We start from the raw sequence: 16668 nt of genomic DNA, 5'->3' as shown, positions 1-16668 counted from the left end.
TGAAAACAGTACCTGTCATACTACAGGTACTGTATTTTGGCTTTGGGGAGATTGAAAGGTGAATAAGACATGGTGTTTATTCTTAGGAAGGGAAATAATATTTATGAATTTGGAGATACCTTTATTGCAAGGTATAATATGGAGTAAGAAACACGAGAGAGGCTTCTGGTGCTAAGGAAATAGAGTGAAAAGAGCTCTCTTCCCTCTTGCGGCCATCACTGAAGCAGGAGCGGCCAAAATGAAGTTTAATCCCTTTGTGACTTCCGACTGAAGCAAGAATTGCAAAAGGCATTTCAATGCACCTTCCCACATTCACAGGAAAATTATGTCTTCCCCTCTTTCCAAAGAGCTGAGACAGAAGTACAACATGCGATGCATGCCCATCCAAAAGGATGATGAAGTTCAGGTTGTATGAGGACACTATAAAGATCAGCAAATTGGCAAAGTAGTCCAGGTTTACAGGAAGAAATATGTTATCTACAATGAATGGGTGCAGTGGGAAAAAGCTAATGGCACAACTGTCCACATAGGCATTCACCCTAGCAAGGTGGTCATCACTAGGCTAAAACTGGACAAAGACCGCAAAAAGATCCTTGAACGGAAAGCCAAATCTCGCCAAGTAGGAAAGGAAAAGGGCAAATACAAGGAAGAAACAATTGTGAAGATGCAGGAATAAAGTAATCTTATATACAAGCTTTGATTAAAACTTGAAACAAAGAAAAAAATAGAGTGGAAAGAGATCATTTTGCTAAACGATAGTGAAAATATTCTGAGTGAGAATTTTTTGAAACAGAGCACAAGGCACTCAAGACGGAAGGAACAACAGGACCAGAAGTTTGGAGGCAGAAAAGCATATGGGATATTTGAAGGTACCTTTGGGGATTAGTATAAATTAAGTCTGGAAGGTAGATTGAGATAAGATGATAGGAGTATTGTGGATTTTTATAGATCTGAGTATGAATCCTGGAACAGCCATCAAATTTTATATTGCAAGGGAAGCTAAACTTCTCTAAGCCTTAGTTTCTTCATCTGTAAAATGGAGATAATACCAAGTATCCCAAATTAATATTGAAGTTAAATGAAAATGTTTGCAAAGTTGGAGGACTCGCACATCCCAATTTCTTTTTTTTGTTGTTTGAGACAGAGTCTCGGGCTCAAGTGATCCTCCCACCTCAGCCTCCCTAGTAGCTGGGACCACAAGTGCAAGCCACCATGCCCAGCCAATTTTTGTATTTTTTGTAGAGACAGGGTTTTGCTATGTTGCCCAGGCTGGTCTTGAACTCCTGAGCTCAAGAGATCCACCCTCCTCAGCCTCCCAAAGTGCTGAGATTATGAGCCACTGTGCCCGGCCCCCAGTTCCAAAACCTATAATCAATTGTATACTTAGCAGTTCAATATCCCTAATCTGAAAACCCAAAATGCTCCTGTGAGCGTATCCTTTGAGTGCTATGTCGGCACTCCAAAAGTTTCAGGTTTTGGACCATTTTGGATCTCGGTACTCAAAAAGCTTTGGATTTTGGAGCATTTTGAATTTCAAATTTTTGGATTAGGGATGCTCAACCTGTACAAAATAGTAGTAGTCAAGACAATGTGATACTGGCATAGAATAGACATAAGGTCAGTGCAGTAGAATTGAGAATTGTCTTAGTCTGCTTGGGCTGCTGTAACAAAATACTGTAAACTGTGTGGCTTGTAAACATCAAATTTATTTTCCACATTTCTGGAAGCTGGAAAGTCCAAGATCAAGGCACTAGCAGATTTCGTGTCTGAGAAGGGCATGTTCTTACTGTGGAAGGGGCGACTGAGCTCACTCTTTCCTCTTTTACAAGGACACTAATCCCACTCATGAGGGCTCTGCCCTCATGACCTAATAATTTCCCAAAGATCCCACCTCCTAAAGCCAGAGGTTAGAATTTCAGCACGTGAATTTGTGTGTGTGTGGTGTATGTATGTGTATGTGTATGTATTGAGGTGGAGGAGGCTCACAAAACATTCAGACTGTAACAAGAACAGCAGGGCATGGTGGTTCATGCCTGTAATCCCAGCACTTTGGGAGGCCAAGGCAAGCAGATCGTTTGAGCCCAGGAGCTTGAGACCAGTGTGGGAAACATCCCAAAACCCCGTCTCTAAAAAAAATACAAAAAAAATTAGCTGGGCATGGTGACACATACCTGTAGTCCTAGCTACTTGAGGGGCTGAGGTGAGAGGATCGCTTGAGTGCAGGAGGTTGAGGCTGCAGTAAGCCAAGATTGTGCCACTGCACTCCAGCCTGGGTGAAAAGTGAGAATCTGTCTCAAAAAAAAAAAAAAAGAAAAGAAAACCTTAACATTTATGGTCAATTGATTTTTCACAAGGATACATAAACAATTAATTGGGAAAAGAACAGACTTTTCAACAAATAGTGCTGGGACAACTGGATATCCAGATGCAGAAGAATAAAGCTATACCCCCCACCTCACACAATATACATAGATTAACTCAAAATGGTTCAAATACCTAAAACTAAAACTCTTCAAAGAAAAAAAAGGGGGAAATCTTCGTGAACTTATCTGGCAATGTTTTCTTAGGTATGACACCAAAAACACAGGCAACCAAAATAAAAATAAATAAATTAGACTATCAAAATTTAAAATTTTAGGCCAGGTGTGGTGGCTCACACCTGTAATCCCAACATTTTAGGAGGCAAAGACGGGAGGACTGCTTAAGCCCAGAAGTTCAAGATGAGCCTAAGCAACATAGACCTATCTCTACAAAAAAAAAAAAAATTAGCGGGCATGGTGGCGCATGCCTGTAGTCACACTACCTGGGAGGCTGAGGTGGAAAGATCGCTTGAGCCCAGGAGGCTGCAGTGAGCCATGATCGCACTCCAGCCTGGGTGACAGAGCGAGATCCTGTCTCAAAAAAAAAAAAAAAGAATGAGAGAAAATATTAATAAATTATATATCTGATAAGGGACCTACAACTTAAAAGGACAGATAACCCAATTAAAAATGGGCAAAGGAGCTGAACAGACATTTCTCCAAAAAAGATGTATAAATGGCCAATAAGTACATGAAAAGGTGCTCAACATCATCAATCATTAAGGTATACAAATTAAAATTATAATGAGATACCACTTCATACCCACTACGATGGCTATGATGAAAAAAAGAGGTAGTAACAAATGTTGATGAGGATGTGAAGAAATTGTAACCTTCATACACTGCTGGTGGGAATGTAAAATGATGCAGCCAGTTTGGAAAACAGTCTGGCAGTTCCTCAAACAGTTAAACATTGAGGGCCAGGTAATGATGACTCACGCCTGTAATCCCAGCACTTTGGGAGGCTGAGCTAGGAGTACTGCTTAAAGCAAGGAGTTTAAGACCAGCCTGGGCAACGAATCAAGACCCTGTCTCTTTAAAAAAAAAAAAAAAAAAAAAAAAGTTAAAAATTGACTGACCATTTGACCCAGAAGTTTTGCTCGTAGGTTTGTACCCATGAGATGAAATCATATGTATATAAATATTCATAGCAGCATTATTCATGACAGCCAAAAGATGAAAACAACCAAAATATCCATCAGCTTATGAATGGATAAGCAAAATGTGGTAAATCCTTACAAGGAAATAGTATTTGACCATAAAAGTAATGAAATACTGATTCATGTTACAATATGAAAGCCAGTTACAAAAGACTACATATTGTACAAGTGCATTTATATGAAATGTTCAGAATAGGCAAGTCTATGGAGACAAAGTAGATTAGTGGCTACATGTGGAGGGGAAGGATGGGGGTATTGGGGGTGATGGGTAAAGGATATGGGATATAACCATTCTAAAATTGTTTGTGGTGATAGATGCACAACTCTGAATGTACTAAAAATCATTGAATTGTACACATTATATGGGTGAATTATATTTCAATAAAGCTATTACCAAATTTTTCTAATCTTAGAGAATGTAAAAAATAAGGATATTTAAATCCTTAACACAGTACCTAGCAAATAGTATGTCCTTAGTAGCTATTATTTGATAAATATCATTTTGAATTTTGCTCAGTAACACAGATTGAACTAGCAGTAGTGTGTAAGCTGGTTCGGTAATGGAAAATCCAGTTAGGACACTATTGTCATGGTTCAGACGAGATAATGTAGGTGTCAGCTAAGATTATATCAGTAGGTATGGAGAGCAAGAGGTAATTTTTAACTACAAGTAAAGTAAATAGTGACATTTTGCAGGTAGAACATGCAAGTAAAATCTAGGATTTGTTTGCTGATTGTGATGGATGAAGGGTGATGTATCTGTCAGCCAGAATATAATTAGAAACTACACAGTAACAGGTGGCACAAAAACATCCAATTTAGTAGAATGGTGGTGATAGTACACAAAAGTCCAAATGCCTAGCTTATTGTCAAATGCTGAGGATTCTAAGATGGCTTCTGCCCTTATAGGAGACTGACATAAGCAAGGACAATATAATGGAGTTATGTTTTCTAAAGTCAGCATATGAAATGAAAAAAATATTTTCAAAACTACCTTTGAAAATCCTTTAGGGTAGCACATGGGTTCTCTCAGTAGGTCTATCAGAGCCAGTTTTTCCCAGTGTTGGAAATAAATCTGTATTTGGCTGATCACCAGACGAAGTAGTTGGCTTGGGTTTTGGGGGCCCTATTGTAGTCAATCAGACAATCAATTATTTATCAAACACTCACTACTAGGCTCTAAAGATATCCCTGTTCTCAAGGAGCTTACATTCTAGATGGGGACAGAAACAGTAAACACACAGAATTTCAGATGCTTTTAAGTGGTATAAGGAAAATTAAATAATGAGCATAGCTGCTAGTGGTGGTTGTGCTGGTGGCAGCTACTAATGTTCAGGAAATACCTTGAGGAGATGACATTTTTTGTTTGTTTTTTTGAGATAGGGTCAGGCTCTGTCACCCAGGCTGGAGTGCAGTAGTGAGATCTTGGCTTACTACAGCCTCTGCCTCCCAGGTTCAAGTGATTCTCCCCTGTGAGCCTCCTAAGTAGATGGGATTACAAATGCACACTACTATGCCTGACTAATTTTTGTGTTTTTTGTAGAGATGGGGTCTCGCCATGTTGCCCAGGCTGGTCTCCAACTCCTGGGTTTCAGTGATCTGCCTGCCTTGGGCCTCCCAAAGTGCTAGGATTATAGGTGTGAGCCAACTCACCCAGCCAGGAGACCACATTTGAGATGACACCATGGAGAACATTCCCAGTAGAAGCAATAGCAAGTGCCAAGGTCCTGAGAATCTGGTGCATTTGGTCACAAGCTTGGTATGTTTGGACCGAAGGCCACTGTGTTCAGAGGTTAGTGATTAAGGAAAGTGAAGGCCAGGCGCCGTGGCTCACGCTTGTAATCCCAGCACTTTGGGAGGCCGAGGCAGGTGGATCACGAGGTCAGGAGATCAAGACCATCCTGGCTAACATGGTGAAACCCTGTCTCTACTAAAAATACAAAAAAATTAGCTGGGCGTGGTGGCAGTCACCTTTAGTCCCAGCTACTCGGGAGGCTCAGCCAGGAGAATGGTGTGAACCTGGGAGGCGAAGCTTGCAGTGAGCTGAGATTGCACCACCGCACTCCAGCCTGGGCGACAGAGCAAGACTCCGTCTCAAAAAAAAAAAAAAAAAAATAGTGAAAAGGGATTAGATGAGCGATGTAGGCAGGGACCAGATTATCTGGGGCTTAATAGACCATCAGGAGTTTGGATTTTATTTTATTCTGGTTCCAGTGGGAAGCTATTAAAGAAGTTTAATCATGGGAATTACATGACCCAATTTATTCTTTAGAAAGATCACTCTGACTCAGGGTTTCTTAACCTCAGCACTATTGACTTTTTGGGCTGAATAATTCTTTGTGTAGGGACTGTAGGCATTGTAGGATACGTACCTTGTTTAGAATCCTTGGCCTTCACCCACTAGATGCTAGTAAGCCCACCACCTCCCCTCAGTTGTGACAACCAAAGATGTCTCCACACATTGTCAGGTGTCCCTGAGGGACAAAATTACTATTCTAATGGAACAAAAAGGATATGAACTTAAATACCAGACTCTGGGCCAGGCGTGGTGGCTCACACCTGTAATCCCAGCACTTTGGGAGGCCGAGGTGGGTGGATCACCTGAGGTCAGGAGTTCGCCTGGGCAACATGGCAAATCACCGTCTGTATTAAAAATATAAAAATTTAGGCCGGACGCGGTGGCTCATGCCTGTAATCCTAGCACTTTGGGAGGCTGAGGCGGGTGGGTCATGAAGTCAGGAGATCGAGACCATCCTGGCTAACACAGTGAAACCCTGTCTCTACTAAAAATACAAAAAATTAGCCAGGCGTGGTGGTAGACACCTGTAGTCCCAGCTACTCGGGAGGCTGAGGCAGGAGAATGGCGTGAACCCAGGAGGCAGAGCTTGCAGTGAGCCGAGATCGTGCCACTGCATTCCATCCAGCCTGGGCAACAGAGTGAGACTCTGTCTCAAAAAAAAAAAAAAAAAAAAAAAAAAGCTGGGCGTGGTGGCGGATGCCTGTAATCCCAGCTACTTGGGAGGCTGAGGCAGGAGAATTCGTTGAACCTGGGAAGCAGAGGTTGCAATGAGCTGAGATCGTGCCATTGCACTCCAGCCTGGGCAACAGAATGAGACCCTGTCTCAAAACTACAAAAAAAAAAAAAAAAAAAAAAAAACCAGACTCTGATACAGTGGGATGTTCACATTAGAAGCATGATGGCTCTTATTTCACATGAACTCTGGAACATACGATGGCCTTCAGAGATGTTGACCAGGTATGGTGGCTCATACCTGTAATACATCCAGCACTTTGGGAGGCTGAGGCAGGTGGATCGCTTGAGGCCAGGAGTTCGAGACCAGCCTGGCCAACATGGCGAAACCCCATCTGTACTAAAAATACAAAAAAATTAGCTGGGCGTGGTGACATGCCTCCCAGCTACACGGGAGGCTGAGGCATGAGAATCGCTTGAACCCCGGAGGCAGAGGTTGCAGTGAGCCTAGATCGCACCACAGCACTCCAGCCTGGGTGACAGAGCAAGACTCTGTCTCCAAAAAAATTAAAAAATTAAAATGGTCCAGTTGAGTACAAAAAAGATCAGGAAGAGTTTATTGGAGCAAGACAGAGATGAGCAACCTTGAAAACAAGTCTAATTAGATGAGTAATTGTTAAAAGATGAGCAGTGCTTTCTAAGCAGAGGTAGCAGGAGGAAAGGGTCTCCGATCCTGTAACGCCTTTTATGCCAGGAAGAAAGGATGAATTGAAAGGATGAAATGGCAAATGTCGTAGTAGACTATTGGACTATTCCTGCAGCTCAGTAAAGTGGGCTGGAAATAAGAGGTTTGGCAAATACCCTGTTATGGTGGTATTTAAGGCAGAGGGAGGGTTTGGAACGAGCTCACAAAGGGAACTCTAGAATGAACAGAGTAGGCTTCTCAGGGAAGGCTTAAATCCTGGAGGTCTCTGGGGTAGGTAGGACAGAAAGTCCTGTTATTTTCCAGGTAGACAGACTGTTGGGCGCCGGGGAATTAATGCTTGTCACCTAGAGAGTTGTGCATTTTGTCTACCATTGTTAAATGAGGCAATGACCTGCCTCAAATACTTTTCACTCCACACACCTATTTGGAAGCCACGTATATTTTGCTTGCTCTTCCCATTTAAAATCGTAATCCACTCTATTCCACCCCCATGAGGAAGCTTTTGGGTAGAAAAGTGTGTAGAGGAATAAGTAAGTTGATGTGCATCAGATGTGCAAACTTTAGTGTGCATCAGAACCACCTGGAAGGCTTGTTAAAACAGGTTGCTGGGCACCACCCGGGGAGTTTGATTCAGTAGGTCTAAGGTGGAGTTCAATAATCTGCATTACTAACACGTTTCCAGGTGATGCTGCTGTTCGGGGGACCACACCCAGAAGCTACCTTTTACCACTCTAAAAGGTAGCTGATTGGTTTTCTCTGTAATATAAATTCCTTAACGAGTTTAAAATATTGATCTGAGCCCTTGTAATTGCCTCAAATGTTTAATGCTAATGTGTGTTCAATGCTGTAGCCACGAGGGGAGCCTAAAATCACCTAACAGCTCCCTTCGGGAGTGATTTTGATTAGTTCATCTACAGTTCCAACTAAGATTTCCCACAAATATTACTTTCACAGGAGGCTAACAAAAAACGCCGTCTTTGTCCCCAGAAAATACCTGGAGGACGGTATTTCAGAGGCGGGGAGGCTGCACCAGCCTCCCAGTCTCAGCCCTTCTCTACCGCCCGCCACTGAAGAGGCCCCGGATACCCCCAGGACTGCTGCAACTTCCTAGGTGACTTGAGGCAGCCTTAAAAGGGATTGGTGCAGGGTCCTTGCGACAGATAAATGTGATTAAAAATCCGCTGGGCCACCCGAAGAGAGAGTCTTTTTCCCTCAGGTGGCGCCTAGCGGCGGGACTCAGGGACAGCCCGCTTCCCGCAGCGCCCTCTCCGGCTCCGGGGGCGTTCCCGGCTGCAGCCGCGATCCTAACGGGCTCGCGAGACGCCCCGCCCACCCTGGGCCCGCCCCCGGCTCCATCTTGCGGGAGACCGGGTTGGGCTGTGACGCTGCTGCCCGGGTCAGGTGAGGAGCGGCGCCCCCCTCCCCTTCCCACCTCGTCTGCCTCGGTGGTCTTGCCCTCGGCCAGCTCTGGGCGCTGCTGTCCCGGTGCTAGTGGGGCGCGGCTGGAGGGCAGTGTGGGCCTCCCGGATGGCGGCGACTCGGTTTGCGCGTCTCGTAGCCGGGCTGCCGGCCGGGGTGTGTTGGGGTGGCGTGGGTGAGGCGGCCGGCCTGGCTTACGGGAAGCCCTTCCGTCCGTTTGGAAATCCCAGGGACCAGTGGCGCCCCGCCCTCGGGCAGGTGGAGGGGCTGAGGCCGGAGCGTGGCCCAGCTGCCTCGCGGGAGGCTGAGTAGGGAAACGCACGGGCAGTGCTGAAAGCCGTCTGGCTGGTAGTGGCTGTACTTTCCGGTGACACAGCGAATTTAGGGAAACTTGGGAAATTTTTACTGTGTTTAGTGAACCGTAGGACAGAATGCGCCAGGCCAAGGTCGTACACTGGTTCTCGTTTACAGTTCTTGGAAGCTATTCTAGAATAGCATTCCAGATTTGATTGCTGTTCCCCGACCAGCAGCAAATGTGTGTTGAAATTAGCTCATCCTGTGCAAACACTGCGCAAGGAAACCAAGGTGCAGAGGTAGATGGCTGATGTCCACCGTAAAGTGACAGACATGACGCTGTTGTCTTCCGACTGCCGTAAACGCCCTGATTTTTGCCAGCTGATGGCCAGCTAATCTGCTAAATGTGTCCGAATTAGATGATGAGTGTAATGAGTTACCTTCCAGGCAAGGAAAGAGTTTCAAGCACTGAATAGGTAAAAGAGATAATTTTGGCCACTGCAAACTTTCAGTCCTTTTCAGTGAGGACTGTCTTTCAGTCCTCACTGGTGGTTGGCCACCTACCTGTCCGTGCAGAGGACTAGCCATGCCTCCATGTTCTTTCTCCACATCACTGACGGATTTAAATGATCCTACCATACCTAGAAGCCGGTTTTGCAAAATTGTATTCGCTGTTGCGCGTATCTTCAGTCACCCTTCCTGTTTCGTGTATTTTTTTCCCCATAAATTTGCAACAGCTGCCTCTTGGGTTCCTGGGCTTCATGCCATCAATGAGAAACGGTGAGACCCAGCCCTTTTACTAACTGACTCACTGGGTGGAGGTGGTTTGGAAAACCAAAAATGATTTTCTAGTCTTTTAAAAGTGATTGCTAACAGAGAATGTTTAAAAAAAAAAAGCCCGGGCGCGGTGGCTCACTCCTGTAATCCTAGCACTTTGGGAGGCCGAGGCGAGAGATTCACGAGATCAGGAGGAGTTTGAGACCAGCTTGACCAACACGGTGAAACCCCGTCTCTACTTAAAAATACAAAAATTAGCTGGGCGTGGTGGCGCGCGCCTGTAATCCCAGCTACTCTGGAGGCTGAGGCAGGAGAGTCGCTTGAACCCGGGAGGCAGAGGTTGCAGTGAGCCAAGATCGCCACTGCACTCCAGCCTGGGCGGCAGAGAGAAACTCTGTCACAAAAAAAAAAAAAAACCCAAAAAACTCTAGACTTACTATTCACATGGGCAAAGTTGAGAAATTTTTTGAGTCACTCTGGGTGTTATTTAGCTTTTTACAAAAACGTTTAAAATCTCCCTCTTGAATAAATGATATATGTACAATTCTAAAAGGGCTAAAGTACATTGAAAAGTAAGTCTCGGCCGGGCGCATTGGCTGTCGCCTGTAATCCCAGCACTTTGGGAGGCCTAGGCGGGAGGATCACGAGGTCAGGAGATCGAGACCATCCTGACTAACACGGTGAAACCCCGTCTCTACTAAAAATACAAAAATTAGCCGGGCGTGGTGGCAGGCGCCTGTAGTCCCAGCTACTCAGGAGGTTGGGGCACAAGAATCTCTTGAACCCCGGAGGCGGAGGTTGCAATAAGCTGAGATCGCGCCACTGCACTCCAGCCTGGCAACAGAGCGAGACTCCATCTCAAAAAAAGAAAAAAGAAAAGTAGTCTTCTCCATTGTGTCCCAGCTCTTCATCCAGGAAGCAGTCACTGTTTTCTACTTCCTTGAGTGTCCTTTCAGGGATATTCTATAAGTCAAAATCAGTGCATTTTTTACACATAATGGCAGCACACTATGCAGTTTTTCACTTTGCCTTTTTTTTCCCATTAATACGTGTTATAGATGGTTTCATATATGGGTAAAAAAAAAAGCTGCCTCATTTTTAATAACCACATAACACCTCCTTGTATGGCTATCCATAATCTGTTTCACCTGTCCCTCCTTTTTAAAAATTTAAGCAATGGCCCCGCACAGTGGCTCACGCCTGTAATCCCAGCACTTTGGGAGGCCGAGGTGGGTGGATCACCTGAGGTCGGGAGTTCGAGACTAGCCTGGCCAACATGATGAAACCCTGTCTGTACTAAAAATAAAAAATTTAGCCGGGTGCGGTGGCACGTCCCAGCTACTCGGGAGGCTGAGACAGGAGAATCGCTTGAACCTGGGAGGTGGAGGTTGCAATGAGTGGAGATCACACCACTGCACTCCAGCCTGGATGATAGAGCAAGACTCCATCTCCAAAAAAAAAGATAAAATTTCAACAGCTTTTGGAGTACAAGTGGTTTTTTGTTACATGGATGAATTATATGGTGGTGAATTCTGAGATTTTAGTCACCCAAGTAATGTACATTGTACCTAATGTGTAGTTTTTGATTCCTAGCCCCCTTTCACCCTCCCCTTTCTGAGTCTCTAAGGTCCATTATATCACTTCATACCTATGTCTTTGCATACTCATAGCTTAGCTTCCACTTACAAAGTAAGAACATACGGCTTTTGGTTTTCCACCCCTGTATTACTTCACTTAGAAAAATGGCCTCCAGCTTCATCCAAGTTGCTGCAAAAGACATTATTTTGTTCCTTTTAATGGCTGAGTAGTATTCCATGGTTTATATATGCCACATTTTCTTTATCCACTCAGTTGATGGGCACTTAGATTGGTTCCACATCTTTGCAGTTGTGAGTTGTGCTGCTATAAATATACATGTGCAAAAGTCTTTTTCATATAATGACTTTCTTTCCTTTGGGTAGATACCCAGCAGTGGAATTTCTGGATTGAATGGTAGATCTTTTTTTAGCTCTTTAAGGAGTCTCCATACTGTTTTCTGTAGAGGCTGTATAGTAGTGTAATAAGCGGTCTCTTTTCCCCACATCCACACCAACATCTATTGTTTTTTGACTTTTTTTTTTTGAGATGGAGTCTTGCTCTCGTTGCCAGGCTGGAGTGCAATGGCGTGATCTCAGCTCACCCCAACCTCCGCCTCCCGGATTCAAGCAATTCTCCTGACTCAGCTTCCCAAGTAGCTGGGATTACAGTCACACGCCACCATGCCCAGCTAATTTTGTTATTTTTGGTAGAGACGGGTTTCTCCATGTTGGTCAGGCTGGTTTCAAACTCCCAACCTCAGGTGATCGCCCGTCTGGGCCTCCCAAAGTGCTGGGATTACAGATATGGGCTACCGCGCCCAGCCCATTTTTTGACTTTTTAAGAATAACCATTCCTGTAGGAGCAAGGTGGTATCTCATTGTGGTTAATTTGCATTTCCCTGATGATTAATGATGTTGAATAATTAATGATTATTTCATGTTTTTTGGCCATTTGTATATCTTTTGAGAAATGTCTATTCATGTCCTTTGCTCTGTTTTTAATGCAATTGTTTTTTTTTTCTTTGTGATTTGAGTTCCTTGTAGATTCTGGATACTAGTCCTTTGTTGGATGCATAGTTTGCAAATATTTTCTCCCATTCTGTGGGTGGTCTGTTTACTCTGTTGATTATTTCTTTTGCTGTGCCGAAGCTTTTTAGTTTAATTAGGTCCCATCTATTTATTTTTGTTTTTGTTGCGTTTGTTTTTGGGGTCTTAGTCATGAATTTTTTTGCCTAGGCCAGTGTTTAGAAGACTGTTTCCAATGTTCTAGAATTTTTATAGTTTCAGGTCTTATATTTAAATCTTTTATCAACTTGAGTTGATTTTTGCATTGGATGATAGTTAGGGATCCAGTTTCATTCTTCATGTGGCTTGCCATTTTTCCCAGCATCATTTATTGAATAGGATGTCCATTCCCCAATTTTTGTTTTTGTGTGCTTTGTCAAAGAGCAGTTGGCTGTATGTATTTGGCTTTATTTCTGAGTTCTCTATTTTGTTCCATTGGTCTATGTGCCTACTTTTAAACCAGTACCATGCTGTTGTGGTAGCTATAGGCTTGTAGTGTATTTGAAGTCTGGTAATGTGATGTCTCCAGATTTGTCTTTTTGCTTAGAATTGCTTTGGCTATTCAGGCTGTTTTTTGTTCCATATTAATTTTAGGATTGTTTTTTCTAATTCTGTGAAAAATGATCTTGGTATTTTGATGGGAATCGCATTGAATCTGTAGATTGCTTTGGGCAGTATGGTCATTTTCACAATATTGATTCTTTCAATCCATGAGCATGGGATGAGTTTCCATTTATGTCATCTGTGATTTCTTTCAGCAGTATTTTGTAGTTCTCCTTGTAGAGATCTGTCATCTCCTTGGTGAAGCATATTCCTAGGTATTCTATTTATTTTTTATTTTTTGCAGCTATTAGAAAAGGGATTGAGTTCTTGATTTGATTCTCAGCGTGGACGTTTTTGGTATATAGCAGTGCTACTGATTTGTGTACATTGATTTTGTAACCTGAGACTTTACCGATTTCATTTATCAAATCTAAGAGTCTGTTGGAGTCTTTAGGATTTCCTTGGTATATAGTCATAATATCTGCAAACAGTGATAGTTTGACTTCCTCTTTTCCAATTTGGATACACTTTATTGCTTTCCCCTGCTTTCCCTCTGGCTAGTACTTCCAGAACTATGTCGAATAGGAATGGTGAAAGTGGATGTCCTTGTCTTGTTCCTGTTCTCAGGGGGAATGCTTTCAACTTTTCCCCATTCAGTATGATGTTGGCTTTGTCGTCATATATGGCTTTTATTATTTTGAGTTAGGTCCTTCCTATGCCTCATTTGTTGAGTTCTTTATTGTAAACGATGCTGGATTTTGTTGAATGCTTTTTCTGCATCTATTGAGATGATCATATGGTTTTTGTTTTTAATTCTGTTTATGTGATACATCAGATTTATTGACTTGCATATGTTAAATCATTCCAGCATCCCTGGGATGACACCTGTCCCTTATTGATGGACATTCACATGGTTTTTAACCTTTTCCTATTACAAAAATGCTGCAGTGAATAGCCTTGTACATATATAATTTTGTCCTTGTGCAAGTATTTCTATAAAGTACATTCCTGGAAATGGAATTGCATTCTAGTCTTTTATATAATTATTTTTCAAAATGTACCAAAATTCACTTTCTTAAAATAGCTTTAATTTTTATTATATACAGATAATCTTTGCCTTATTTTCATTTTTGTTGACATAATTCCTCCAGGCTCTTAAAGGTAAGATTTAAGATAGTAGCTAAAGAATTTAGATATAGGTCTTGTCACTGGAACAATTTCTTGAGACTTAGAAATTTAAATTGCTTATGATGTCTTTGGTACTGTAACTGCATATTGCCTTTCAAATTACTATTAATTTATCTCATAAATTATTTTCAGATTTTTTTTTCCTTTATTTTGACCCTGACCCTTTTGCCCTTGGTCTATCTACTTTTCTTTTTCTTTCTTTTTTTTTTTTTTCTTTTTCCTTGTCTTGTCTTGTCTTTTCTTTCAACTGGAGTGCAATGATGCAAACACGACTCACTGCCGCCTTGACCTCCTGGCCTCAAGCAATTCTCCCACCTCAGCTTCCTGAATAGTTTGGACTACAGGTGGGCGCCGCTGCACTGGGTAATTTTTAAAATATTTTTGTAGGGACGAGGTCTTACTATGTTGCCCAGGATGGTCTTTAACTCCTTGGCTCAAGCAGTCCTCCCACCTTGGCCTCCCAGAGTTTTGGGATTATAGGTGTGAGCCACTGCGCCTGGCCTATCTGACAATTCTTAAGAGCTTTTGCCCCTCCTTTACTCTTTATACAAACCCAGGCTTAGAAAAGAAAAAAGCAAAAAAATTCAGCCTGTCCCTGTTTTTATATCCAGCCCTTTGGGATCCCAAATGATTATTTTATAATTGACTGGGTCAGTTTTCATATCATTTTATGTTTCTTATTGACTTATAGCCTTGATTCAATCTATGTCCGTTTATTCTCAATTCAGCACATTTTTAGCTTCTATCCTGTGTTCCTGTCATAAGGGACACTATATTATCTCATTTTCCTATACTGTGTACTCAAAAGGCTGAATACTTATTCTCAATCTTTCTATCAGCACCTAGGACAGTGCTCATTACACAGTGGACTTTCATAAATGTTGAGTTGAGTTTATTTGGCATCTGATATAAAAGAAATATGAATCATTTACAGCTGTATTGATGAAAAGTGCCAAAACATAGATTTACAAATTTAGAAAATTAGGTGTAGATCCAGAAATCCCAAAGTATTCTGGTATCAGAGTGTGAATCACAGACCTGCAGAATCCATATCACCTGAAAGCTTTAGAAATGCAGAATCTCAGGCCCCATCCTGGAGCTACTGAATTAAAATATCTATTTTAACACGATCCCTAGGGATTCATATACACATTAAAGTTTGAGGCCAGGTACAGTGGCTCACGCCTGTAATCCCAGCACTTTGGGAGGCTGAGGCAGGCAGATCACTTAGGGTCAGGAGTTTGTGACCAGCCTGGCCAACATGGTGAAACTCCGTCTCCATTAAAAATGCAAAAATTAAGCAGGTGTGGTAGTGCGCACCTGTAGTCTCAGCTACTTGGAATGCTAAAGGAGGAGAATCGCTTGAACCCAGGAGGTGGAGGCTGCAGTGACCCCAGATTGTGCCACTGCATTCCAGCCTGGGCAACAGAGCAAGACTGTCTCAAAAAGAAAACATTGAGAAACACTATTTTAGTCAACTACGTTGTTCAAAGAAGGAAGAGAGAAGACTTGAGCTAGATAGGAGGGGTGAGTAAGCCCAGGCTTGAGGGCCAAGTCAGTTAATGATAAGAATGGCTTAAGCAAAGGAATGCTGGGAATGGTTCAAGTGATAGAGATTTCGCGTTGAGGGTTAGGTGTTGGTAAGAAATTAGTTAAATAGATAAATAGAGGCTGGGTGTGGTGGCTCATGCCTGTAATCCTAGCACTTTGGGAGGCTGAGGCGGGTGGATCTCTTGAACCCAGGAGTTCAAGACCAGCCTGGGCAGCATGGCAAAACCCCGTCTTTACTAAAAATACAAAAAATTAGCCAGGTATGGTTGTGTGCGCCTGTAGTCTCAGCTCTTCAGGAGACTGAGATGAGAGGATCATCTGAGCCCAGGAATTCGAGGCTACAGTGAGCTGATGTCACGCTACTGCACTCCAGCCTGGGCGATAGAGCAAGAAACCATCTCAAAAATATATGTATAATAATAATAATTGGAGCCAGTACTAAGGAGACCTGTATATCAGGCCAATTAATTTTCATTTGATACTCCAGCAGTAGTCATTGATGATTTTTGAGCTGAAGAGCAATTTGCTGAAAGAGCAGCATTTTAGGAAAGTTTAGCTAGTGACAGTGTCTGAGAAAATTGGGAGGGTGACAGAGTATAAGCAAGAATATAAACAGAGGAGGAGTTTTAGTAAGACAGGCATCAAGTGATGAAACTTGGTCTAAGTATATGACCACGAGAACAGAAATTACGGAAGAGGCATTTCAAAGGATGGATAGAAAAATACTGGTTTTGGCCGGGCGCAGTGGCTCATGCCTGCGATCCCAGCACCTTGGGAGGCCGAGGTGGCCAGATCACCTGAGGTCAGGAGTTCGAGACCAGCCTGGCCAACATGACGAAACCCTGTCTCTACTAAAATACAATAAATTAGCCGGGTGTGGTGGTGGGCACCTGTAATCCCAGTTACTCGGGAGGCTGAGGCAGGAGAATTGCTTGAACCCAGGAGGCGGAAGTTGCAGTGAGCCGAGATCGCATCACTGCACTCCAGCTGGGGTGACAAGAGCGAAACTCTGTCTCAAAAAAAAAAAGAAGAGAAAAATACTGGGTTTCTTACTATA

The 16668-nt window shown here is 42.9% G+C and overlaps 1 protein-coding gene and 1 pseudogene across 6 annotated transcripts in view; both read left to right on the top strand.

Moving 5' to 3' along the window:
- The first annotated feature begins 148 nt into the window (after nucleotides 1–148).
- On the top strand, nucleotides 149–764 carry LOC134807066 (large ribosomal subunit protein uL24-like; annotated as a pseudogene).
- A 7750-nt stretch (nucleotides 765–8514) lies between these two features.
- Nucleotides 8515–16668, top strand: part of ANXA7 (annexin A7) — a 38653-nt gene continuing 30499 nt past the window's right edge. The window contains exon 1 of one of the 6 annotated variants that reach the window (XM_063780387.1): nucleotides 8515–8598. The gene's annotated coding sequence lies outside the window, so the exon portion shown is untranslated. 6 annotated transcript variants of the gene reach the window in all.

Source organism: Pan troglodytes, chromosome 8, assembly GCF_028858775.2.
Source record: "Pan troglodytes isolate AG18354 chromosome 8, NHGRI_mPanTro3-v2.0_pri, whole genome shotgun sequence".
Classification (NCBI taxonomy): domain Eukaryota; kingdom Metazoa; phylum Chordata; class Mammalia; order Primates; family Hominidae; genus Pan; species Pan troglodytes.
This window is presented reverse-complemented; position numbering and strand designations above follow the sequence as displayed.